The sequence below is a fragment of the Stenella coeruleoalba genome, assembly GCF_951394435.1.
Source record: "Stenella coeruleoalba genome assembly, chromosome: 16".
Lineage (NCBI taxonomy): Eukaryota > Metazoa > Chordata > Mammalia > Artiodactyla > Delphinidae > Stenella > Stenella coeruleoalba.
The window spans coordinates 69520090-69547240 of NC_137162.1; the positions used below are offsets into that span (position 1 = coordinate 69520090).

General features: G+C 37.7%; 1 long non-coding RNA gene across 9 annotated transcripts in view; it reads left to right on the plus strand.

Annotated features, from left to right (window-relative positions):
* LOC307175547 overlaps positions 1-27151 on the plus strand; it is a 407817-nt gene that overhangs the window by 279290 nt on the left and 101376 nt on the right. For all 9 annotated transcript variants that reach the window (XR_013824357.1, XR_013824358.1, XR_013824359.1 and 6 more), the window contains 3 exons: positions 9140-9303; positions 10720-10874; positions 11221-11348. This is a non-coding gene — a long non-coding RNA (uncharacterized lncRNA). The remainder of the gene's footprint in view (positions 1-9139; positions 9304-10719; positions 10875-11220; positions 11349-27151) is intronic.

Sequence of the window (27151 nt, forward strand, 5' to 3'; positions counted from 1 at the left end):
AATTCTATCCCTTCAAAACTCCCTTATTTGTCCATGCCACATCCCCAGGTGCAGGGAGAGGTGTGCTTAGTAGCCAACTCCAGAAAAAAAAAGGCACACCTATGGAAAACAACAAGCCAAAGGCAAGTCTCCTTTGATAAGAAAATGATTCCGGATTGGGGAAGGAGGGAAGAGCTAAATAGAACTGGTGGCGCCCCCTGGAATAACCAAGTTACAAACCCAACTCAGGAACCAAGTTGGACATCCAAAAGCAGGAAAAGTGGTTGAAGTTCCCTGCTCCTTTCTATTATCTAACCTGGGAGTTAAGCATGTGCACTGGAGTAAAAGTTGTGAAAGTCACAGACCAAAGTGTCACTGAAGATAAGATAAGGAACAACATGCAGAGCTGCAACGTTAACCTACAGCCAAAGGAGGCACTGTGTGCTGTATAGGAGTATTCACAGTGAAGGGTTTTGAAAGCTCAGAACAGGACTAAACAAGTCATAAATGATCTTTTTCCTTCCAGTTTTATTGAAATATAATTAACATACAGCACTGTATACATGTTTAAAATGTACAGCAATAATGATTTGACTTACATCATGAAATGATTATCACAGTAAGTTTAGTGAACATCCATCATCTCGTATATTGATAGATACAAAATTAAAGAAATAGAAAAAAGTTTTTCCTTGTAAGAACTCTTAGGATATACTCTCTTAACAACTTTAATATATAACGTACAGCAGAATTAATTATATTTATTATGTCGTACATTACATCTCTAGTACTTATTTATCTTATAACTGGGAATTTGTACCTTTTGAGTGCCTTCATCCAATTCCCTCTCCCCCCACTCCTCTGCCCGTGGTAACCACAAATCTGATCTCTTTCTCTGTGAGTTTGTTTGCTTGTTTGTTTTCAAAGTATAATTGACCTTCAACACTATGTTAGTTCCTGTTATACAACATAGTGGTTTAATACTTCTATACATTTTAAAATGATTACCATTATAAGTCTAGTTACAATATATCACCATACAAAGTTTTTACATAGTTACTGACTATATTCCCCACATTGTACATTTCATACCTGTGACATTTATTTTGCAACCAGAATTTTGTACCTCTTAATCTCCCTCACCTATTTCTTTCCTCCTCCACCCCCATCCCCATCCCCTCTGGCAAGCACCTGTTTATTCTCTGTATCTATATCTCTGTTTCTGTTTTGTTATGTTTGTTCGTTTGTTTTGTTTTTTAGATTCCACACGTAAGTGAAATCATACAATATTTATCTTTCTCTGTTTGACTTATTTCACTAGGCATAATACCCTCTAGGTCCATCCATGTTGTTGCAAATGGCAAGATTTCATTATTTTTTTATGGCTGAGTAATATTCCATTGTGTATATATGACATTTAGGTTGCTTCCATATCTTGGCTATTGTAAATAATGCTGCAGTGAACATATGGGTGCATATATATTTTTGAATTAGTGTCTTTGTTTTCTTTGGATAAATGCCCAGGAGTGGTATTGCTGGATAATATGGTAGTTTCTATTTTAAATTTCTTGAAGAATCTCCATACTGTTTTCCATAGTGGCTACACTAATTTACATTCCCATCAAAAGTGTATTAGGGTTCCCTTTTCTCCACCTCCTTGCCAACACTTACTTGTTGCCTTTTTAATAATAGCCATTCTGACAGGTGTGAGGTGATACCTCATTGTGATTATGATTTGCATTTCCTTGATGATTAGTGATGTTGAGTATCTTTTCATGTGCCTGTCAGCCATCTGTATGTCTTCTTTGGAAAAATGGCCATTCAGATCCTCTGCCCATTTTTTAAAAATTGGGTTGTATGAGTTTTTGTATGTTGCGTTATATGAGTTCTTTGTATATTTTGGATATTAACCCATTATTGATATATGATTTGCAAATATCTTCTCCCATCCAGTAGGTAGCCTTTTAGTTTTGTTGATAGCATCTCTCACTGTGCAAAAGCTTTTTAGTTTGAGGCAGGCCCATTTGTTTTTTTCTTTGCTTTTGTTTCCCTTGCCTGAGGAGACATATCCAAAAAAATGTCACTAAGACGGATGTCAAAGAGCTTACTGGCTATGTTTTCTTCTAGAAGTTTTATGGTTTCAGGTCTTCATTTAAGTGTTTAATCCATTTTGAATTTATTTTTGTGCATGGTGTGAGAGAGTAATCCAGTTTAATTCTTTTGCATGTAGTTTTCCAGTTTTCCCAACACCCTTTATTGAAGAGGCTGTTTTTCCCCCATTGCATATTCTTGCTTCCTTTATGATAGATTAATTGCCCATGTAAGTGTGGGTTCATTTCTGGGGTCTCTATTCTGTTCCATTGATCTATGTGTCTTTGTACCAGTACCATGCTGTTTTGATTACTGCAGCTTTGTAGTACAGTTTGAAATCAGGGAGCATGATACTTCCAGCTTTGTTCTTCTTTCCCAAGATTGTTTTAACTATTCAGGGTCTTTTGTTTTTCCATACAAATTTTAGAATTATTTGTTCTAGTTCTGTGAAAAATGCCATTGGTATTTTGATAGGGATTGCACTGAATCTGTAGATAGCCTTGCATCATATGCTCATTTTGGCAATAGTAATTATTCCAATCCATGAACACAGTATGGGTTGTGAATGATTTTAAGACAGTCATGGCTACAGTATAACAATATTTCTATTCAAGCATCCTTTAGCACCATGCAGCTGTGGGAAAACTTAATTGACCTGACCATGTTTTCTTATATAGTTACTAAGGCAGATCTTTCATGTTCCAATAAACATGTGACTCCAGACTAGCACTGTCCAAGAGAGATATAATGGGAGTCACATATGGAATTTAAACTTTTCTAGTAGCCACATTTTTCAAAAGGTAAAAAAAAAAGGCAATGTATTGTATTTAACATGATATATCCAAAATATTAACATTTCAACATGTAATCAACATAAAAAAATTAAATATTTACTCTTTTTTTTGCACTAAGCCTTCAAAATTTGGTGAGTATTATTCACTTACAGCACATCTCAGTTTGGACTAGCCACATGTCAAGAGCTCAGTAGCCACATGTGACTAGTGACTGCCACATCTAAACTGTCTAGCACAGATCTAAACTGTCACCAGTTTGACATAATGATTTTCCTTTAACCTATTATTTTTTGAAAACTGTACCTTAACCTTATTGCAAGAACTGCTGACAGTGTTTCATCTAACCTATCACAGAACATCATACATATCTTCAGGTGAAGCAAAAATAAATTTTACAGAACAATGAAAATTTCGTGGCACTCCTATTAAACAGTCATAGTATGTCAGTGTGTCCTGACATACCTATTAGGAACCACTGGTATAGTGAGAGAAGGAGGGGTTGAGGAGGAAACAAAATGTTTCTAAAAAAAGATTCAACCTCAAATTATCAGAATGTCTCTTTGATGTCTTCAATAATAAATTGTCAACCTAAAGCACTTTGGGGCATCTGGTTCAGCCTCCTTCATTTAATAGAAATAGAGACCCAGAAAAGTTAGTGTCTGGTTCAAGGTCAGCAAGAAGCTAGTGCCAGGACTTAATGTCTAATAGAACATTGAGGGTTTAATTTAGATCAGGAGAGTTAAAGGACCAGGAAACTATATAAATGTATAATATATGTGATGTGTGTATAATTATACACATTTTAGGCTTATTTTAAAAGTATGAAGGCAGAGTGCAGGGTGATTTAAATAACCTTCATCCGAAACTGTTTTATATTTTCATCACCAAGATGTTTTAAGACTATTCATTGTTATTATGTTTTCTGTGTAAATAGTATTTGCTTTAGAGTTTAGAAATGCCCCTATGTTGAAAAAAAAAAAAAACTAAATTAACTATGGACATAGGGCTTGAAGGAAAGTGCTTTTGCCTTCTGGTAGAATAATTCACATTTTTGAACAACAGCCAAAACACTTAAAGAACATGCATTTTCATTCTGCATTTAATGTAACAAACAACAAGAGAAAACATAATTTAGACACACTTCCCCCTATTAATTTGCTTTTCTGAAGTCAGTTGTAAATATGTTGATTCCCCTCTCTCCCTTTGTTTTTCTCCTGGGATGGTGCCTAACCACAGTGAGGCCGTAATTGGAGAACATAGAAGGATTGATTTGAAAATGTCACGAATGTTGTTAATATACTCCCATTGACATAAAAGTTTCATTAATTCATTCTGCAAGCAATCAAGTTCACCATATTGTAGAGAATGGAACTAAATGGCTGAAAAGACAGATAAAAGGCATTTTTGATTATTTTAATTTTAAAGTAAAATAGCAAAAAATGTAAATCTCAGGGTTAGAGTTGCCAAAATGCATTAGGCCTTTATGTATACAACATTTCAGCTAAACAGTTCTGGAAAAAAGTCCTTTGACCACTAGTTATCTCAATTCACTGCTAAATCTTCAGTTATAATTTAATCTATGCAGATTTCAATGACTTTGTTTTAGCGATCTAAATTTTTTTTAAAAAGGAAATAAACTGCATATTCCTTAAATCACCCAGTCAAGGTCAAGTTTATAACTGATATTAAATTGACTTGATTTTCACAGTTGCTTTCAATTAGATCAAAATGGCTCTTTTTGGAATGTACAAAAAACAGAAAGGTATAAAATTCTTTTTAAAGTGGATGAAAAGGTACCCACAACTTCATTAGTTGTATTTTTCCATTACATACTATTTATTAGAATAGTGTGTCAATAGCCTTGATCATACATGATCTAGAAGTCAAACTTATACTGAGAAATTTTTTACTTTGCCATACAATTCCCCCATTAAGATTTCATTTGTCAACTGAGAAAAATGTGAGTGCCTCTATGACATACCATGTAGTTAAACTCTGTATGAAATTTATAGTCTGGCTAATGAAGTCACTACAGAATTATGGAAGCTCTTTGTCACAAACTACTTAAAATATAAGATGAAGTTCAAAGATCTTTACATAGCTTGGAATTACTTATTAGAATGTGCTACTTTTATTCTCCGTATCTCAGGCAATCAATTACAACTTATCTAGTAACTGTAGTGAATAGTTAATGCTCATATGCCTTGAGTAAGTGGGTTGTTTTTTTGAGGAAATCAAGGAAAGAGGAGGCTACATTTTACTTCTGGACGGTTTAGAGCCTGGCTTAGCTGAGAGAACGGAAATATGGAAGAGACTAGAGTGGGGTTCAGAGATGCACTGAAAGAGGAACCTGAAGCCAGAAATGAGGATAGAATTGGAGCCCTGGGGAAGGCGCATAAATCTGGAGAGGCCTGTGGTTGGAGGGGCTCTAGCTGACTTCTGGAATGCAGAGATCTAATGAGAACCCCTGCCCACTTAAAGACTGATTCAGAAGTCTGCACGTGGGTGTGGCTGAAAAGAGAAGGCCTTTCATTCTCAGCTACGAAGAAAGTCTCTCTGAACCTTACATTCCTAAAACTATAGTGCATTCAAATTTTACCCAAGCAGTGCTCACCATATCATAGGTACCTATTAAATAAAATTCAAAAACCAGTTGAGCAAAGCTAAGGGAGTTTGGCACAATTCTAGAGATGAGTATGTGCTCACGTGTAGGCCCACACAGGAACAGTTAAACAGTAACTAAGCAAGAATGGGGCAGTCAAAATCAGTAAAACAAGGATCTTCACTGAGACAAATCAGATCTGCACATAGTGACTTGGCATGCTTTTCCTAACCGATTTATGCTGGGAGGTAATTTTTCTTTCAGCCAACACAGGTATTCATACATATTCCAGTACACTGTACATTCAAAAGAAAACTAAATCTGGCTTAAATCAGTAGTAATACACTAATTACTGAAGAATTTAGATTCTTTTCTCAAGATACCCAAGAACAATTTCCGAATAAACCAACCACAAAATCTACCACTGCTTTGGTGGTAACTGGCTTTTGAAAATGGCATTTTTACTGGACTGGATGTCACTAAGGACATCCTTCCTCCTTTAAAAACAAATTAGAATGATAGCATATTCCTATTTAATCAGCAAGTTATCATTCAATACCTTCTCTATGAATCATCTAGAGGTAATGGGGAGTATTATCTACATGGGAAGACAAGACAAACATATTAATTTAATACATATTTTCTTAATATATATGCAAACCCTACATGGCTGTCCTCCCATGGGAAGACGCTGTTATTGTCATATACAAACTTTTGAGGTCTAACTCAGCATAGGCTTAGCCCCAAATAGTAAATCCACCTCACTAAGCATTAGCAAACAATGTAGATTTACTGAAACTTTTGTGAGCACACAGGAAACAGGGTTTTAACTGTATACCACATAGAAAACAACCTCAAGGAGCTCCTTTTTGAACCTTTTTAAAATTTTCTCCCATAGATTTTTTTAGGTACCAGTTACTGAGCCTCCATTTCCCATCAGAACCCATTCCCCAAATCTCCATTATTGTCCTAAACAATTCAGCTCTAATCCTAAAGTGGTGTGCACTCCAAGACAAAGCAAAAGCTGGTAAAATTAACCAGGCCAAAGCTCGGTGGAAGTCAGCTAAGCAACTATATCCCAACGTGCCCCTTGGGGTGAGGATGTCATCCCCAACACACATGGCTTATCTAATTATTCACCTAACAGAAACAAACATTGCTGGCTTAGGGGATGGGGAGAGAAATTCTCTGCTAAGGAAAAAAAAAAAGAATTTTCTCCATGTCTTTGCTTTTACAATATGCAAGTCACCATAGCAAGTGCCGTGGAACATATAAACTTGTATAAGACATAGTATGTGGGAGATTTACTAATGATCCATTTATGATCCTCTCTGTGACAGGAAAGCAGGGAGTTCCTGTATATAGGGAATTTCCTACAAAATGTTGTTGTAAGTTACTCAGCTTTGGGAAGGAATATGGAAAAATCAAGGTAAATATGTTTTGGTTTGGAATGTACTGATTTGACATTAGTGAATCAAATAGATTTTTGTGTTGGTCAATGAGACCTGGCCATAAAAATGTCCCAAATTACTAGTATTTGCATTCCTAGACAATGTTAAGCAGTTGATCCAACAACCTAGGTCCAATAACCAATAGGCTAGGTAGGCAGAGTCTATGTTCTGATGAATAGGAGCAGGAAGGCCTAAAAAAGAAAACTGGAGCAGCTACTTGCCTTGTAATATAAGGAATCATGTTATGGAAGTCTTCCTACTTTGGGTTGAGGGCTTCTAGTCTGTGGCCAATGGGAAACCACTGTTAGTTCATGAAGAGGGAAGTGAAGTGATATAACTGGTTTTTGTGAAGACTACTTTGAAAACTCTCTACAAACTCTCTCTCTAGCTTAGAAGTAGCAGAGAAAGAAGGCAGGGAGGCCAAGTATGAGGGTCTAGATAGGTAGTGTGAGAGAAAGGAATGGATACACAAATGCTGAGAATTGCTTTGAAAACGTTTCCTAAAAATTGCTGACTGATCAGAATTAGAGGAAGAAGTGAAAAAGGGAAGAGTCAAATACAACTCTGATTTGGATCTCACGTTACTGAGGTAACAGTAATGGCATTTATAGAAATGGGGAACTTGAGATGAGAGGCCAATCTGAGGTTGGGATTAGTCAAAATTAGTCAGTCAAGAAATATTTACTACATGCCAATCACTGGGCAAGGTGCCAGGGACACAGGAGCAAGCAGAGCTGACATGATCTTTGAACTCACAGAGCTCACAGATGGGGAAAGACCAACATTACATAAATGATTAATATAGTTTATATGTAACATAATAGGGGTAATAAATTCTGTAGAAAGAATAACCTACATTTTGTGTGGTAGTTTCAGATTTAGAAATGTTCAAGACACTTTTTATTTTTGAATGACTACAGAGAGGAGAAAAAGGAGCAGGCAGCAGTCAGCGCTCAGAAATCAGCCTGTATTCATAGCAGCATTATTCACAATAGCCGAAAAGTGGGAGCAACACAGGTGTCTATCAACTAATGAGTACGTAAATAAAACGTAGAACATCCATACAATGGAATATTATTCAATTATAAAGAGGTATGAGGTTCTTAGTCATGTTATAACATGGATGAACTTTGAAAAATTATGCTAAGTGAAAGAAGTCAGTCACAAAGCATCACAGAGTGTATAATTCCATTTATATGAAATGTCCAGAATAGGCAAATCCATCAAGACGAAAGCCGATTTTTGGTTGCCTAGGGCTGGGGCTTGGGAAGATTGAGGAGTGACAGCCAGAAGATATAGGATTTCTTGTCAGGGTGATGAAACTGTACTAAAATTGATTATGGAGATGGCTGCACAACTCTGAATAGACTCAAAACCATTTAATTTTATACTTCAAATGGATGAATTGTATGGTATATAGGTTATATCACAATAGAACTGTTTTTTTAATCACCTTGTATGGTAGAATAAAGAGGTCAGCAATAGGAGAGAAAATGTTTATTAAAAACCCAGGAGTTCATTTTGAGTTCAGTTATATGTAAAGTGGTTAAAAATAGGTACAGTTCAGGAACAGTCATTTTTCTACACTAGCCATGATTTATGATTTTCTACAATTATCTAAATATTGAGGTTTAAATGTCAGATGGGCAAAGACAAGCTCTGACCTAAAACTATATAACAACTTTGGATGCTAGAGAACAGAGCATATCACATTTGGTCATACTTAGGACATTTGCTTAGTCATTGAGTTATCTAACCAAACTTCTTAATTTAGCTAAGCTGTAAATTCAGATTCCCTATAACCATTTTACAACACGGTTTCTGAAAAACAAAAATTTTTAGTCCCAATTGTCGTGCTTCATAACTTTCCTTTAACTGAAACTGATTTCCTTCTCAAAGGGAAACCAGTTTTGGTTTTTTTTTTTCATATTTTTCTTTCTCAAAGAGATATTTAAATTTCTTTTTTCTGCCAGGTCTAAGAGCCTAAGTGGGGATCTGATCTAGTCTGGGTGGTCATGGAATGCTTCCATAAGGAAGTGAAATTTAAATTGTGATCTGTAGGAGTTTGATAGGCAGAGAAAAAAGAAGGAAAAAATGTCCATCAGAGAGAAAAGCATGTGATTGGATCCTGGAACAGAAGAGATCCTGGTACATGTTGAAAGTTGTGGATATATTACAGGTAAGGAACTAACCAAATAGCATTGTCTGGTGGTTGGTTTTAGATACTGGATTAGAGATCAGGATTAAAGAAGAATCTTGAGATGTCATCAAAACAGAAGTAACCACTGAGAAGAAAGAGAGCAGGAAGTAAGAACTGCGACTGGAGAAATGCCCACAACTACAGAGAAAGCTGGGAAGAGGAGCCGCTGTGTGAACAATTGGACAGGTAGGAGGGAAATCAGGGAAGAGCAAAGGTACAGGAATGAAAAAGAGGAGACAGTTTCAAGATGGGCACAGTGATCAGTTGTGTCAGATGCTAGCGATATTATTGAAGGGGAATGAAGATCAGAAAAGGCCTGGAATTTGTCAATATAAGTTCAAGAGACTTTAAATTTTTAAATAATTGTCTAACTCTCCCTCCCCACATTAAGAAATGGGTAGAATCGCTGAGAATCAAAAACCCAACACTACATCTCACTACAGGACCAAGAGGATCAAATCATAATGAACCTGACATGCTTCCCCCTACAAAGTGAGTTTTTGTAGTGATGTGTGTTCTAGCTGATACTAATGCAGGGGAAATAAATAAAAAAGAGAGTGTATCTTTTGCAGACATATCCCCCAAAAGCTCAAAGAGTTATTTTTGGAGGACAAAATTAGGTTTACCTTGAGAATTTTTTTTAGGCTCCAATGAAAACAAAGACTAATTTAGAATCCAGGGGTTGATTTTACCATTTGTTATTTCTTACAATGGGATTTAGCACAGAAAGTCATTTAACGCTGAACAGAAACAGTTGAGTTACTTGTCAATTTTCAATGGCTTTTTTTTCTGTGTTCATTTATTTATCCTTGCATCAACAATTACTTGAGCCTTACCATATGTAAAGTGAAAGGCTTCACTTCCCTTTGGAAACAGACCTCCGTATTGAGTACAGTATTTCCAAAAACACAAAGAGTCTTCTGATTCAGAGGAAGTGACACGATGGTCTATATTTCAACAGTTCTTTTACAGTGAACTAACAAGACTTTGTGGGATGACACCATGAAATTGGGCTTTAAACCCATGTGGGGGCTGAGGAGCAGCAGGATAACCGTGAGGCCCCTTCGGGTGTTGGATTCGTTTCCTGTCACTACAAATTACCACAAACTTCTCGTCATGAAAGGACACGAATTTATTCTCTCACAGTTCTGGAGACTACGAGTCCAAAATCATTTCACTGAGCTAAACTCAGAGTGTGGGCAGGGATGGCTCCTTCTGGAGGCTCTGGGGGAAAATCTACTTCCTTGCCTTTTCCAGCTTCTGGAGGATGCCTGCACGCCTCGGCTCATGACTTCTTCCCCTCGTCACTACAGTCTCTTGCTTTCATTATTACTTCTCCTACTTCCTCCTTTGACCTTCTTGGCTCCCGCATACAAGGACCCTTGTGATCACATTTAGGGCCCATCCAGATCATGCAAGATAATCTCCTCATCTCAAGGTCCTTAACCCAGTCATATTTGTAAGTCTCTTTCACCACACAGTATACACAGGTTCTGAGAATTAGTTGCAGGTGGCTTTGTGGGGCCATTATTCATCCTACCATGGGTGTATTTCCAGTCCCAGATTTCCCTCCTCTGAGAATTACCTCTTCATCCACAACAGGGATGGAACCCTGCAGCCGTGTACTATACCTCTTGGCCAGAGCTATTTGAACTATGAATGAACACTCTCTCCAGTGGATTTATAATTAGGAGACAGAGGCCAGCAAGACCCTGCTGGAGTTACCCAACTCAGCTGCAGAGAGACCCGAAGCCCAGGTGGGATTTTAGCTTTGTCTCAGGGTGACTTTTGAATGCATGTGCTAATTTAACAAGTTGCCTACTATTAAGCTGCAAACAGTGAAAGGATGGAAACCAATTTAATCTGCATTTCAATCTCAAACCTTATTTATCTTGTTTATAAACTTTAAAGACATTTAGAAAATTTTGCCAACCATTAAAACTTGTCAGTCATTTCTTTCCTTCACTCACAATGTCACAAATGGTTATAAAGAGAACCCAGTGGGGAAATTCAAAGTCAAGATTAATGCCCCACTTATATGTATAAGTAAACTCAGTGGTTCATTTATCAGCTCCCACTAAGTTGCATTAACTGTCTTTCCAGATTATAAATCATTCTTATTAAACCAGAGGCATTTCAGTGGAAAGTTGGGCACTCTAGCCAGGGAGATAACTCACCCTAAATGCTCTTAAGGCAGAGGGGTCTGGATCACCTTCACCCTAAAATCAAAGGTAAGATTCCTTATTATCAGTCATGCATTGTTTCTCCTTCACCAAAAATATTTTATTTCACGCTGATGAAATCACTATAATGAAAATTACCAATTTACTTATTTAAAATTCTTCTTAAATGCATTTCTGTCCCTTACCATACTTAGCTCTCTCTTTTTTTTAAAGGCCAAGAGTTCCTTGGCTCACTGAGGCCCTCATGATGTGTGGCACAAGACAACAAAAGGTGCTCTGCTTTCTGTAAAGATCTTAACTGCAATGGCTGAGCCCTGGAACCACATTCTAAAGTATCCATTGTTCTTTGTAGGCATTCGCTGTGCCCCATCATGTCAGATAACCACAGCTAACATTCTGTAGGCAAACATGGCCCCATTCATTACATCAAGCAGTGAATAATTCATATAGCAACTTTTACCCTGGGCAAAATACACTGACATCAGGAGCATTAAACTGGAGTCATTCAAGGAACAAAATGGTTATTCATGCTTTCAATGTGAACTATTAAATCTTGCCAGTTAAGTTAAAGAATGAATTAATTCATTGGACATATCACACAAGTCCATAAGAACACAGTTGCACAAGCAAGTTTCTTACTTGGAGTATTCCTACCTGAGAACGGAAATGCCGGTCATTGTGTCAAGCAAGTCTATACTGGTCAGCGGAGGGGAGTGGTGTGGGGGAACCACTGCTTCCTTTGAACTCCCCTTAGAAGAAAATGGTTCCCATTCATCATTTTTGTTTCATCTTGTTCCTACCCTCATCCCCTTACTATTTTGCCACCCACCGTAGCCAAGAGAATGGTTCAAGGGCTGCTGGCTTCTCTCATCAACTAACTTGTGCCTAGTTGGCATTTGTTGGCTATTGCTGACTATGTGTCCACAGTCTACTTTTTAAAAGAAGGATGAGGGGAATTCCCTGGCAGTCCAGTGGTTAGGACTCCTCGCTTCCATTGCAGGGGGCACGGGTTCGATCCCTGGTAGGGGAAGTAAGATCCTGCAAGCTGCACGGCCAAAAAAAATTTTTTAATTAAAAAAATAAAATAAAAGAGGGTTGAGAATGGTGGCTACTCAGGCCTTTTAGAATTAATTTTCCAAAGTCAAAGGCACAGTACATTTGATGATTCCTGAAATGGTGCTCCCCTTTGGCCTCCAGTCTCAGCTCTGACTCCCGATAAGAATGGTCTCCCACAGACACCTGACTTAGCCAAAATTCCTCAGTTGGCCTCTGAGGAGAGTAAATTTTTCTCCAAGAAAAGGAAGGTTTCCAAACTGCGTGTGCGCACACAGATGGGTTTTCCAACCAACTTCCTCCTAGCAGCTAACCCACCCTTTCTCTCCAGAGACTCTTGGCACCTGCAGTCAAACCCTTTATTGTGAAACTCAGATTATTGTGTTTAAGGTTTCCAATCAGACTGAAGAAATCTGGAAAAAGAGTAAAGAGAGTGGCAACCAAATACACATAAGAAGGAAATAAATCCCAAGAAAACTCCAGGCTGAAGTATCAAAACTGCCATTATTGAGGTGTTCTATAGCATCATGATATTCCTGTTCCTATAACTTCTTCTCCCCAAGTTGCAGGTCTCAGGTGACCAGTAAACCATTGTGAGCTGATATTAGACTTTTAGCATTCATTATAGAGAGGAATTGAGGATATGAAAGATGCAGAGGTGGTGAGAGAGAGGACCAACACTGTATATGTCAGCTCATTGAATCCCACCTCTGAGTCTGCATTATTAACATCTGCATTTTGTAAATCGGGTCCAGAGGGGTTAAAGGACATATTCAGCTAATAAGTAGTTGAACTGCAATTTGATCCCTAGGACTTCAAAGTCTGTGCTCTTTCAGCTACCCTACAGTGCTGCAAGATTATGATGTAATCTTTCTCTCTAGGGAAAAATAAAATGCTAAGTAAAATATTTAAGTATTCAAAGCATACACCAAACCTGCCTTTCTCAGCATAACTCTCGCTCTTTTCTTGCATAAACCTTCTCTAGCCAATCAGGTCTCTCAGCATGCCTTGAAACTGCTAGATGTAATTCAAAAGAATTTACAATCTAGTTAAGGAAAATGAATAAAGGAATGCATGACTAAAATTTTTTCAGAAAGTGCTGATTTTCACCGTGAACCAAACAGTTTTTTTTATCACTGTAAATGTCAGTCTTTCAGTCTTCTAAGACAGAATCAGCATGGAGTCAGTTGTTCTTGGTGTTTTTTTTGTTTTTGTTTTTTTTTAATTGAAGTACAGTTGATTTAGAATATCGTGTTACTTTCAGGTGTACAGCATAGTGATTCAGTCATTTTTTTTCTGATTATATTCCATTATAGGTTATTATAAGATATCAAATAATTCCCTGTGCTGTACAGTAAATCCTTGGTGCTTATCTATTTTATGTATAGTAGTTTGTATCTGTTTATCCCATACTCCTAATATGTCCCTTCCCCCTCCCTCTCACCTTTTGTAACCGTAAGTTTGTCTGCAAGTCTTTTTCTGTTTTGTATATAGATTCATTTGTATTGTTTTTTAGATTCCACATATAAGTGATTTCATATAGTATTTGTCTTTCTCTGTTTGACTTACTTCACTTAGTATAATATTCTCTAGGTCCATCTATGTTGCTGCAAATGGCAGTATTTCATTCTTTTTTATAGCTAAGTAATATTCCTGTGTGTGTGTGTGTGTGTGTGTGTGTGTGTGTGTGTGTGTGTGTGTGACGTCTTCTTAAGCCAATCGTCTGTTGATGGGCATTTGGGTTGTTTCCGTGTCTTGGCTCTTGTAAATAATGCTGCTGTGAACATTGAAGTGCATGTACCTTTTTGAATTAGAGTTTTCTTTTTTTCTGGATATATACCCAGGAGTGGGATTGCAGGATCATATGATAGCTCTATTCTTAGTTTTTTAAGAAACCTCCATACTGTTCTCCATAGTGGCTACACCAATTTAGATTCCCACCAACAGTGTAGGAGGTTCCCTTTTCTCCACACCCTCTCCAGCATTTATTATCTGTAGACTTTTTGATGATGGCCATTCTGACAGTGTGAGACGATCATTGTGGTTTTGATTTACATTTCTCTAATAATCAGCGATGTTGAGCATCTTTTTGTTTGCCTGTTGGCCATCTGTATGTCTTCTTTGGAAAAATGCCCATTAGGTTTTCTGCCCATTTTTTAATTGGGTTGTTTTTTCAATATTAAATTGTACGAGCTGTTTGTATATTTTGGATATTAACCCCTTGTTGGTTCCATCATTTGCAGATATTTTCTCCCATTTCTGTAGGTTGTCATTTCATTTTGTTGATGGTATTCTTTGCTCTGCAAAAGCTTTTAAGTTTGATTAGGTACCATATGTCTATTTTTGTGGGGTTTTTTGTTTGTTGTTTTTTTTTTTTTTGCCTTGCAAAGTTTATTTCTTCACACTTTTCAGTTTCCACTCTTCTCTCTGGCTCTTCCACCCTTTATCTAGTTCTGGAACAAGAGAAAAGGGGAAATAAGACAATCCATTTATTTCATTTTAGGTGGATAAATGATTTCAATGTAAACTTAACCTTGCCCACTATAATAAGGTAGTAGAGTCCAGGGACAAAAGAATAGGTATAAAGACATTGGGAGAATTGACAAAATTTGATTATTGGCTCTGAAGTAGATAATTGTATTTATCAATGTTAAATACCTGATTTTGATAACTGTATTGTACATATATAAAAGAATGTAACCTGGAGTATTTAAGGGTAAAAGGGCATGATGTCTCCAACTTACTCTCAAATGGTTCAGAAAGAAGAATATGAGAGAAAGAGTGAGAGAGAAAGAACAATAAAGCAAATGGGGGAAAATGGATGAATCTGGGGAAAGATTATATGGAAATTCCTTGTGTACCATTTTTACAACTTTTCTGTAGGTTTCAAGGAACCTCAAAGTAAAAAGTTAGAAATAAAAATGTTCATGGAGTTAGTTTCAGTATCTCTTGGGGAAAAAAGCAGCTAATCATTACGGCAAGAAACAACTTTAGAGATCTCCCAGGCAAACCCTTCAATTCAAAGATGGGGAAATTGAGGCCGAGAGGTACAGGGTAACTACCTGTATGAGCAGCTATAAGAGGCAGGGCACACAGGCATGCAGCACCAAGCCCACAGTCTCCTACTTGAATCCTTCAACCAGGCTATCCCTTTTCTCTCATAGTTTTTCTTGACTACTTATATCCCATCTTACTACCTTCTCTGCCTCTCTCAACTTCCCTCAAATCATTTTTATACATCTCCAAAAGTGTATTCCATGCATAGCACAATAATTCTGCAGGATTTTAATAGACATTATATAAAGAAGTCTACACGTAAATAATAGCTTTAAGAAATATGGGGTCAAACAAGGTAAAAGAGACTTCCCAAGGCCTTTACAACACTAATGTGCACATAGTGGGATAACAGTGGATATAATATGCAGCATTTTTCAAACATATTTGGACAGGGAAGACTTTTGTTTTGCAGAGTCTTTGGGGCTACCCATTCCAATACATTTTTGGAAGAGCTTATATAGAGCAGCAAATGCATCATGACTAAATGCTAAATGACAGATGCAAAGTGTCATCTCTCCCATTCAACATGATGAAATGCCTATGTTTCTGGGACTGTTGGGACTTACTCTGTGGTGTTGCTAAAGGAGGAATGGAATGTAGGGCTAAGTCCTAACTTTGGTTTGAATTTACAACCTACAATTTTGGGCAAATCAGCAAATCCCTTTGAGCTTGTTTTTTCATCTGTAAAAGAGAGGTAATATGTATATTGCAGAGTGCTTTGTATGGGTTAGTGGAAACTCTCTACGAAAGTTCTTTATACTCTACAGGCCATTGCTTAAATATATAAGGTGGCATATGACTATAGCACTAAAGGTGAGGGTGCTCTTGAAAAGAACAAATAAAATTCTGCCACAGACTGTGGAAGAGCATAGGGAGGTGGTTTGCATAGATGGTGATTCTGGCAGAAGAAGCGGTTTGGAGAGAACTGTGTGTGCAATTCCAGACTTGTTAATAACTACCTTTGTAAATCCATTGGAAGAAAAAGAATCAGGATACAGAACTGGCAGATGCTCAGAATTGTTTAAGACACAATTAGAGAGATACAAGTATTTGATTTTGGTTTGTCATTCTTTGGCAAGGAACACTGATGCAATGCCTCTATCAACATTTGGCATGATATTTTAACTAAAAGGTCTCAATGGCCTAAAAGGCAACCAGTTCTTTACCTCTGGCAGAAGGAGCTTTCCATGCATTGAGCCCAGTTCGGAGGGAACAATAGTGACTTCCTATTGTCCAGCAGATGGCCTTAACTGTGTCAAGCTATTCAGGCTCTGTTGGCCTCACATCCAGCCAAATTCACCATCTAAATATTTCATAGCTCCCATCACAGCCATAACTTTTTACCAACATATCTCTCAAACATAACCTATTTAGTCCACTGTGGTTGTAGTTGCTGTTTTGATATCTCATATATGCATAACATTTAAAACCTTGAGATTCTTTAAATAAATTACTTAATTTTATTCCTCTTCACAAGTTCTTTGAGGTGGGCTTGACTGACACTATCATTGCAGTGGTGAGGACACTAAGGCCCAGGGTAGTAAATCTATTCCTAAACGGAGGTCACAGTGCTGAGGTTAGACTCCTGTGATTCCTAGACCTGCACACTAATACCTGGTCCAGGCTGCCCCACCACCTTCAATTCCAGCATCTTGCTGGCAGGTCAGAAGCAGTATGGCTAGCAGGGCTGGTCTCTCACTTTAGTGGAAATAAAATAGTGGATTATCCAGTGTGGTAACCCTAGGTGTCCCCCAAACATCTCCCTACCTGGGTACTTCAATGTGAAAACTGCACCTTAAAATATCATCCTGTCTCCGGGCATGGAAGGAGGGAAAGCTGTGCTGACGGGGAGGCAAGGCCGGCCTGGACCAGCTGTACCTTCTTCGCACTGGTCAAGAAGAAGACGTGGCATGGCAAAGACTTCCAGGTGCGTGCACAGTGGAAGAACGTGGCGGCTGAAAGCAGCGCTCTAAGGTGCCACATGTGTCTCCAGGGTCCCGGAAGTGTCTGCTAGCACATGTGAATTCCAGAGGGGATGGGAGGCTTTTGTTAAAACTTAGGATCCTGCAGAACCCAGAAGGCCACAAGGCGAGGAAAGGAAGTGGTGGAAACAATTAAGAAATCTAAGCAGAAACGGTTGCCGGAGAGAGGGCCACAACTGTTCTTTCGACCACATCCGATATTTGCTTCAAATTGTTATGCAGGACAGTAATTGTCTCCTGGGAGGGCAAGAGGCAAATCGGGCCGGGCTGGCCTCTAATAGGTTTCAATAGCAAAGCACCCTCATAAATAGTGCATATTGTGAAACCAGAGGTTTCTCCTTTTCCAACAGACCTCTCCCAACCCTCCTCCTTTAATTAAAGAAACATGGCTTACCAAGAAACAAATACCTCTTTTCATAAGGCATTAAGTATGGAATAAGGAGGAAGAAAAAAAGAAAGAAAAGAATTCTACACTGAAGAAGTGAATGTTTAATAAGCCATTCATGCAGAGACTATGATAAATAGATGATTCCATGTTTCTAATCGACAACACTGCTTGGTGATTCCCTAGCATCACCTATCTGGCAAGTGACAATATCATGCCCCCAAGGACCATGGCTAGGCTGGAATTTAATGCATCAAGACTCAATCTGGAGCAAACCTCTGTTCTGGTTAGTCCGTTTCTCACCACCCCCAGTTTATTACCTTCACCAACCTCTCCAGTCTTGTTCACACTGTATTTTCTTATGCCATCTGGTGGATTTCAAGTGATTTTACACAAGAGTTCAAAACAGTTCCACGTAAGTGTTGACTTGTTTAGTTTTCGAGTTCACCTCAGAGAATCATGATGACACCTCTAAAGCCTTAATTTTCTTGATCTTTTCTAATCAGTTTGCCTGTGCTTTTCTCGTATCTACTTTGACTATTTAAAAATCACATATTTTTGGATCAGTAAATCAGGCACATGGTAGAAAATTCAAAAGGTGCACATGGTGAAAGTACAATAAGTCTCTCTTCTCCAGATGCCCAGTTCCTGTTCTGAGAGGTAACTGCTATTTACCTTGTTCCAGAAGCGTACAGCACACCTGTATACCTTTAACAAACTTTAGTGTGTTTTACACACTGATTTGTTTTACATTTTTTTGGTATATAATGTTCTCTTGCATACTATAGTGTACATTATATAACCAGTCTTTAATTTCTCGATATTCAAAACAATACTGCAATGAGTACTCTTGTACCTCTTACTTCAATCTAATGAAGAATAAGTCCTGAAGTTGGATTTCTAGATCAGAGGACATTAGAGGCACTTTAATTGTCACTAGACATTTTCAAATAACTCTTCAAAGAGGTAGTAACAGTTTACACTTCCATTAGCAGTGTATAAGCATGTCTTTTTCCTAGACTTTGCCCAATAGCATGTTACCAAACTTTTTTGATCTTTGCCTATATGATAAATGAAAAATTGTATCACATTATAGTTTTACAATTAAAAAAAATTTTAGACTGGGTTGAGAATCATTTCATAAGTTTATTATTATTTTTTAATTTATTTATTTTTTATTTCTTTATTTTGGGCTGCGTTGGGTCTTTATTGCTGCAAGTGGGCTTTCTCTAGTTGTGGCGAGTGGGGGTCACTCTTCATTGCGGTGCCTGGGCTTTTCATTGCGGTGGCTTCTCTTGTTGCAGGGCATGGGTTCTAGGCGCGTGAGCTTCAGTAGTTGTGGCACGCGGGCTCAGTAGTTGTGGCTCAGTAGTTGTAGCTCGTGGGCTCTTGAGGGCAGGCTGAGTAGTTGTGACTTATGGGCTTAGTTGCTTCACAGCTTGTGGGATCTTCCTGGACCAGGGCTCGAACCCGTGTTCCCTGCATTGGCAGACAGATTCTTAACCACTGTGCCATCAGGGAAGCCCAGTGCCTCTTTAAAATGTGAGAGCACATGGGGTCCCAGTCTAAACTGGGAAACAGAGTCTTACTTTAATATCTTGTTACATATGATTTGATAAAAATATAGAATATTGTTTTGTGTGTTTTAAACTTACAGTGAATGGTTTCATAGTGTATGTAACACTCTGCAGTTTGATTTTCTCAGTCAGCATTATGCCTTGAAGAGCTATCCATGTTGATACATAAAGATCTAGTTCATTCATTTTAGTTGTTGTCTAGTATTCCACTGTATACCACAGTTTGTTTGTCTATTCTTCTATTCATGGACATTTGAGTTGTTTTCAATTTTTTATTATTACCACCTGCAATAACATCCTTGTACATGTTCCCTTGGGCACATATAAAATAATACATCCAGGATATACACCTACAGTGAATTTGTTGAGTATGCACACTTTCAATTTTAAGAGCTATTGCAAAATTGCTCTCCAAATACACTCCCACAAACAAAATACTAGAATTCCCTTTTCTCTAAATAATCACTTCCTTGCCAATACTGGTTGTGGTCACTATTCTTAATTTTTACCAATTTTCTGTGTGTAAAACAGCATCTTGCTTAAAAATTGAATTTCTTTGATTACCAGTGAGAATAAGTATCTTTTCATATTTTTAATTGAAAATTTTTATTGAGAAAATTGTAGATTAATTTGCAGTTGTAAGAAATATTATGAAGGGATCCCTTGTACATTTTGCCCAGTTTTCCCTGTGGTCATAGTCTGCAAAACAATAGTATAATGTCACATCCAGGATACTGACATTGATACATACATCCGTCATAATCAGATTTTCCCAGATTTACTTGTACTTATTTGTGTGTGTGCCATTTTCTTTTTTATTTTGGTAATTCAGATTTCCTCTCAGAAAATTGACTGCTTATATCCTTTGATGATTTTCTTTTAAATTGTTTTGTATTTATAGGTAATATAGGTAATTCTGGATGATAATCTTTTATCTGTCATATGTGTTAAAATACAGTACATTTGTTCCTTCTACTTTGTCACTCATGTTTTAATTTTACTGTGACTTTCTAAAAATTTGTGTAGTCAAGTTTAATACTCTTTTTGTTTCAACTTAAGTTTTTTCTATCTTGTTTGAGAAATCATTCCCTACCCTGAGATCATAAAATATTCCCTAACATTTTCTTCTAATTTTTTAAAGTTTTTTTCAGATTATAGTTATTAATCCATTGAGAGATTGTTTTTATGTACGACGTGAGGTAGTGATCTAATTTTACTTTTTTTATATGAAACCAGTTTTTCCAATGCAACAGTTATTTATTATCCCATCTCTCTGATTTATCTGATTTTTTCCTCCTCCATTATATACCTAGGGCCCATATATGCTTGTTTCATTCCTCAGCTCTCTGTTCTGTTCTGATGATCTATTTGCCCATGCACAAATACCACCATACCTTACATTAATTACTATCACTTTATAACTAACCTGGATATTAGGTAGCATAAGTCTGTACTCTTTGTTCTTATGTGAGAACAGTTTTAGCTATTGACTATTCTTGATTATTTTCTGACTTTCTCATGAAAAATAGAATTTTTCAAGTTTCATGAAAAATCCAATTCACTTTTTATTGACACAGAAGTGAATTTACAGATAACAAATTTTCTACAGTGTACTGCTTTTAGCTACATTTTGAAATGCAGTTCTATTTTTTTAATTCAGTATTAAATAGATTTTAATTTTTATATTTGTCCTCCTTCACACTTGAGTTTTTCAGAAGTATATTTCTCCCCTAAAGGTATGACAGCTGTTGTTGTTTTCAAGTGTCTTTTTATTGTTGTTTTCTAATTTAATTATTTAGCTGTGATAAGATAATATGGACCATATGAATAGATTCTCTGGAACTTGTTGAGATTCTTCTCATGACCTAGCATGTTATCAATTTTTATAAATGTTAAATGTGTGATTTAAAACAGTGCATTCTTGGTCTGTTGGGAACAAGATTCCATATCTACCATTAGATCAAGATTTTAAGTTATGTCTTGCAAATCTTCTACATTTTTACTAATTTTCTTTTATCTTCTTGATATATCAGTTTATGAGAGAAATATATTAGAATCTCCCACTATGATTTTGGATTAGTCTCTCTTTGTAATTCTCTCAAAGTTTGTTTTATCTATTTTGAGGCTAGGGTCATTAGGAGTAGTAGGCTCATGATTTATATAACTTCTTGGTCGATTGTTAAACTACCCCTTCACTTTTTAAAAAAAAATATTTATTTATTTGACTGCACCGGGTCTTAGTTGCGGCACGCGGGATCTTCGTTGTGGCGTGCAGGATCTTTAGTTGTGATATGCAGGATCTTTCACTTATGGCATGCGGGATCTTTCAGTTGCAGCATGCAGGATCTTTAGTTGTAGCATGCAGGATCTTTAGTTGCAGCAGGCGAACTCTTAGTTGTGGCATGTGGAATCTAGTTCCCTGACCAGGGATCAGACCTGGGCCCCCTGCATTGGGAGTGTGGAGTCTTAGCCACTGGACCACCAGGAAAATCCCTACCCCTTCACTTTCAAAGGTCCACAGTTCCCAGACAGCATTTATTTGTTCCTGAGTCACATACATCACAAAATATTCCAAACTGAAGGTGTCAGTATACCATTGAGCTACTTCTCACTTGGGTCACTCTGTGTAGCAATCACCAAGTGGAGTAGCAATAGAAATGTATTTGTGTATTGGTTCAAGATGGCAGAGTAGAAGGACGTGCTCTCACTCCCTCCTGTGAGAACACCGGAATCACAACTAACTGCTGAACAGTCATCGACAGGAAGACACTGGAACTCACCAAAAAAGATACCCCACATCCAAAGACAAAGGAGAAGCCACAATGAGATGGTAGGAGGGGTGCAATCACAATAAAATCAAATCCCATAACTGCTGGGTGGGTGACTCACAAACTGGAGCACACTTATACCACAGAAGTCCACCCACTGAAGTGAAGGTTCTGAGCCCCACATCAGGCTTCCAAACCTGGGGGTCCGGCAAGGGGAGGAGGAATTCCTAGAGAATCAGACTTTGAAGCCTAGCGGGATGTGATTGCAGGACTTCGAAAGGACTGGGGGAAACAGAGACTCCACTCTTGGAGGACACACACAAAGTAGTATGCGCTTCGGGACCCAGGGGAAGGAGCAGTGACCCCAGGGGAGACTGAACCAGACCTACCTGCTAGTGTTGGAGGGTCTCCTGCAGAGGCGGGTGGTGGCTCCGTCTCACGTGAGGACAAGGACACTGGCAGCAGAAGTTCTGGGAAGTACTCCTTGGCGTGAGCCCTCCCAGAGTCCACCGTTAGCCCCACCAAAGAGCCTGGGTAGGCTCCAGTGTTGGGTCACCTCAGGCCAAACAACCAATAGGGAGGGAACCCAGCCCCACCCATCAGCAGTCAAGCAGATTAAAGTTTTATTGAGCTCTGCCCACCAGAGCAACAGCCAGCTCTACCCACCACCAGTCCCTCCCATCAGGAAACTTGCACTAGCCTCATCCACCAGAGGGCAGACAGCAGAAGCAAGAAGAACTACATTTCTGCAGGCTGTGGAACAGAAACCACATTCATAGAGAGATAAACAAGATTAAAAGGCAGAGGGCTGTGTACCAGATGAAGGAACAAGATAAAACCCCAGAAAAACAACTAAATGAAGTGGAGATAGGCAACCTTCCAGAAAAAGAATTCAGAATAATGATAGTGAAGATGATATAGGACCTCACAAAAACAATGGAGGCAAAGATCGAGAACATGCAAGAAATGATTAACAAAGACCTAGAAGAATTAAAGAACAAACAAACAGAGATGAACAATACAATAACTGAAATAGAAACTACACTAGAAGGAATCAATAGGAGAATAACTGAGGCAGAAGAACGGATAAGTGACCTGGAAGACACAATGGTGGAATTCACTGCTGTGGAACAGAATAAAGAAAAAAGAATGAAAAGAAATGAAGACAGCCTAAGAGACCTCTGGGACAACATTAAACACAACAACATTTGCATTATAGGGGCCCCAGAAGGAGAAGAGAGAGAGAAAGGACCCGAGAAAATATATGAAGAGATTATAGTCGAAAACTTCCCGAACATGGGAAAGGAAATAGCCACCCAAGTGCAGGAAGCGCAGAGAGTCCCATACAGGATAAACCCAAGGAGAAACATGCTGAGACACATAGTAATCAAACTGGCAAAAATTAAAGACAAAGAAAAATTATTGAAAGCAGCAAGGGAAAAATGGCAAATAACATACAAGGGAACTCCCATAAGGTTAACAGCTGATTTCTCAGCAGAAACTCTACAAGCCAGAAGGGAGTGGCATGATATATTTAAAGTGATGAAAGGGAAGAACCTACAACCAAGATTACTCTACCGAGCAAGGATCTCATTCAGATTCGATGGAGAAATCAAAAGCTTTACAGACAAGCAAAAGCTAAGAGAATTCAGCACCACCAAATCAGCTCTACAACAAATGCTAAAGGAACTTCTCTAAGTGGGAAACACAAGACAAGAAAAGGACCTACAAAAACAAACCCAAAGCGATTAAGAAAATGGTAATAGGAACATACATATCGATAATTACCTTAAACGTGAATGGATTAAATGCTCCAACCAAAAGACACAGACTTGCTGAATGGATACAAAAACAAGACCCATATATATGCTGTCTACAAGAGACCCACTTCAGACCTAGGGACACATACAGACTGAAAGTGAGGGGATGGAAAAAGATATTCCATGCAAATGGAAATCAAAAGGAAGCTGGAGTAGCAATCCTCATATCAGATAAAATAGACTTTAAAATAAGGAATGTTACAAGAGACAAGGAAGGATACTACATAATGATCAAGGGATCAATCCAAGAAGAAGATATAACAATTATAAATATATATGCACCCAACATAGGAGCACCTCAATATGTAAGGCAATGGCTAACAGCTATAAAAGAGGAAATCGACAGTAACACAATAATAGTGGGGGACTTGAACACCTCACTTACACCAATGGACAGATCATCCAAACAAAATTAATAAGGAAACACGAGCTTTAAATGACACAACAGGCCAGATAGATTTAACTGAATATTTGATATTCCATCCAAAAACAGCAGATTACACTTCTCAAGTGTGCATGGAACATTCTCCAGGATAGATCACATCTTGGGTCACAAATCAAGACTCAGTACATTTAAGAAAATTGAAATCATATCAAGCATCTTTTCTGACCACAACGCTATGAGATTACAAATCAATTACAGGGAAAAAAAACGTAAAAAACACAAACTCCTGGAGGCTAAACAATACGTTACTAAATAACCAAGAGTTCACTGAAGAAATCAAAGAGGAAATCAAGAAATACCTAGAAACAAATAACAATGAAAATACGATGATCCAAAACCTATGGGATGCAGCAAAAGCAATTCTAAGCGGGAAGTTTATAGCTATACAAGCCTACCTCAAGAAACAAGAAAAATATCAAATAAACAATCTAACCTTACACCTAAAGGAACTAGAGAAATAAGAATGAACAAAACCCAAAGTTAGCAGAAGGAAAGAAATCATAAAGATCAGAGCAGAAATAAATGAAATAGAAGCAAACAAAAAAAACAATAGCAAAGATCAATAAAACTAAAAACTGGTTCTTTGAGAAGATAAACAAAATTGATAAACCATTAGCCAGACTCATCAAGAAAAAGAGGGAGAGGGCTCAAATCAATAAAATTAGAAATGAAAACGGAGAAGTTACAACAGACACCACAGAAATGCAAAGCATCCTAAGAGGCTACTGCGAGCAACTGTATGCCAATAAAATGGCCAACCTGGAAGAAATGGACAAATTCTTAGAAAGGTATAACCTTCCAAGACTGAACCAGGAAGAAATAGAAAATATGAACAGACCGATCACAAGGAAAGAAATCGAAACTGTGATTAAAAATCTTCCAACAAACACAAGTCCAGGACCACATGGCTTCACAGGTGAATACTATCAAACATTTAGAGAAGAGCTAACACCCATCCTTCTCAAACTCTTCCAAAAAATTGCAGAGGAAGGAACACTCCCAAACTCATTATATGAGGCCACCATCACCCTGATACCAAAACCAGACAAAGATACTACAAAAAAAGATAATTACAGACCAATATTACCTATGAATATAGATGCAAAAATCCTCAACAAAATACTACCTAACAGAATCCAACAACACATTAAAAGGATCATACACCATGATCAAGTGAGATTTATCCCAGGGGTGCAAAGATTCTTCAATATATGCAAATCAATCAATGTGATATACCATATTAACAAATTGAAGAAGAAAAACCACATGATCATCTCAATAGATGCAGAAAAAGCTTTTGACAAAATTCCACACCCATTTATGATAAAACTCTCCAGAAAGTGGGCATAGAGGGAACCTATCTCAACATAATAAAGACCATATATGACATACCCACAGCAAACATCATTCTCAGTGGTGAAAAACTGAAAGCATTTCCTCTAAGATCAGGAACAAGACAAGGATGTCCACTCTCACCACTATTATTCAACATAGTTTTGGAAGTCCTACCGTGGTAATCAGAGAAGAACAAGAAATAAAAGGAATACAAATTGGAAAAGAAGAAGTAGAACTGTCACTGTTTGCGGATGACATGATATTATATATAGAAAATCCTAAAGATTTCACCAGAAAACTACTAGAGCTAATCAATGAATTTGGTAAAGTTGCAGGATACAAAATTAATGCACAGAAATTTCTTGCATTCCTATATACTAATGATGAAAAATCTGAAAGAGAAATTAAGGAAACACTCCCATTTACCATTGCAACAAAAAGAATAAAATACCTAGGAATAAACCTACCTAGGGAGACAAAAGACCTGTATGCAGAAAAGTATAAGACACCGATGAAAGAAATTAAAGATGACACCAACAGATGGAGAGATATACCATGTTTTTGGATTGGAAGAATCAATATTGTGAAAATGACTATACTACCCAAATCAATGTACAGATTCAATGCAATCCGTACCAAAATACCAATGGCATTTTTACAGAACTAGAACAGAAAATCTTAAACTTTGCATGGAGACACAAAAGACCCCGAATAGCCAAAGCAGTCTTGAGGGAAAAAAGCGGAGCTGGAGGAATCAGACTTCCTGACTTCAGACTATACTACAGTATATACTACACTATATACTACAGTATATACTACAGTAATCAAGACATGGTACTGGCACAAAAACAGAAATATAGATCAATGGAACAAGATAGAAAGCCCAGAGATAAACCCACGCACCTATGAGCAACTAATCTATGACAAAGGAGGCAAGGATATACAATGGAGAAAAGACAGTCTCTTCAGTAAGTGGTGCTGGGAAAACTGGACAGCTACATGTAAGAGAATGAAATTAGAACACTCTGTAACACCATACACAAAAATAAACTCAAAATGGATTAGAGACCTAAATGTAAGACTGGACACTACAAAACTCTTAGAGGAAAACATAGGAAGAACACTCTTTGACATAAATCACAGCAAGATCTCTTTTGATCCACCTCCTAGAGTAATGGAAGTAAAAACAAAAATAAACAAATGGGACCTAATGAAACTGAAAAGCTTTTGCACGGCAAAGGAAACCATAAACAAGACGAAAAGACAACCCTCAGAATGGGAGAAAATATTTGCAAACGAATCAACAGACAAAGGATTAATCTCCAAAATATATAAACAGCTCATGCAGTTCAATATTAAAAAAACAAACAACCTGGGCTTTCCTGGTGGCGCAGTGGTTGGGAGTCCGCCTGCTGATGCAGGGGACACG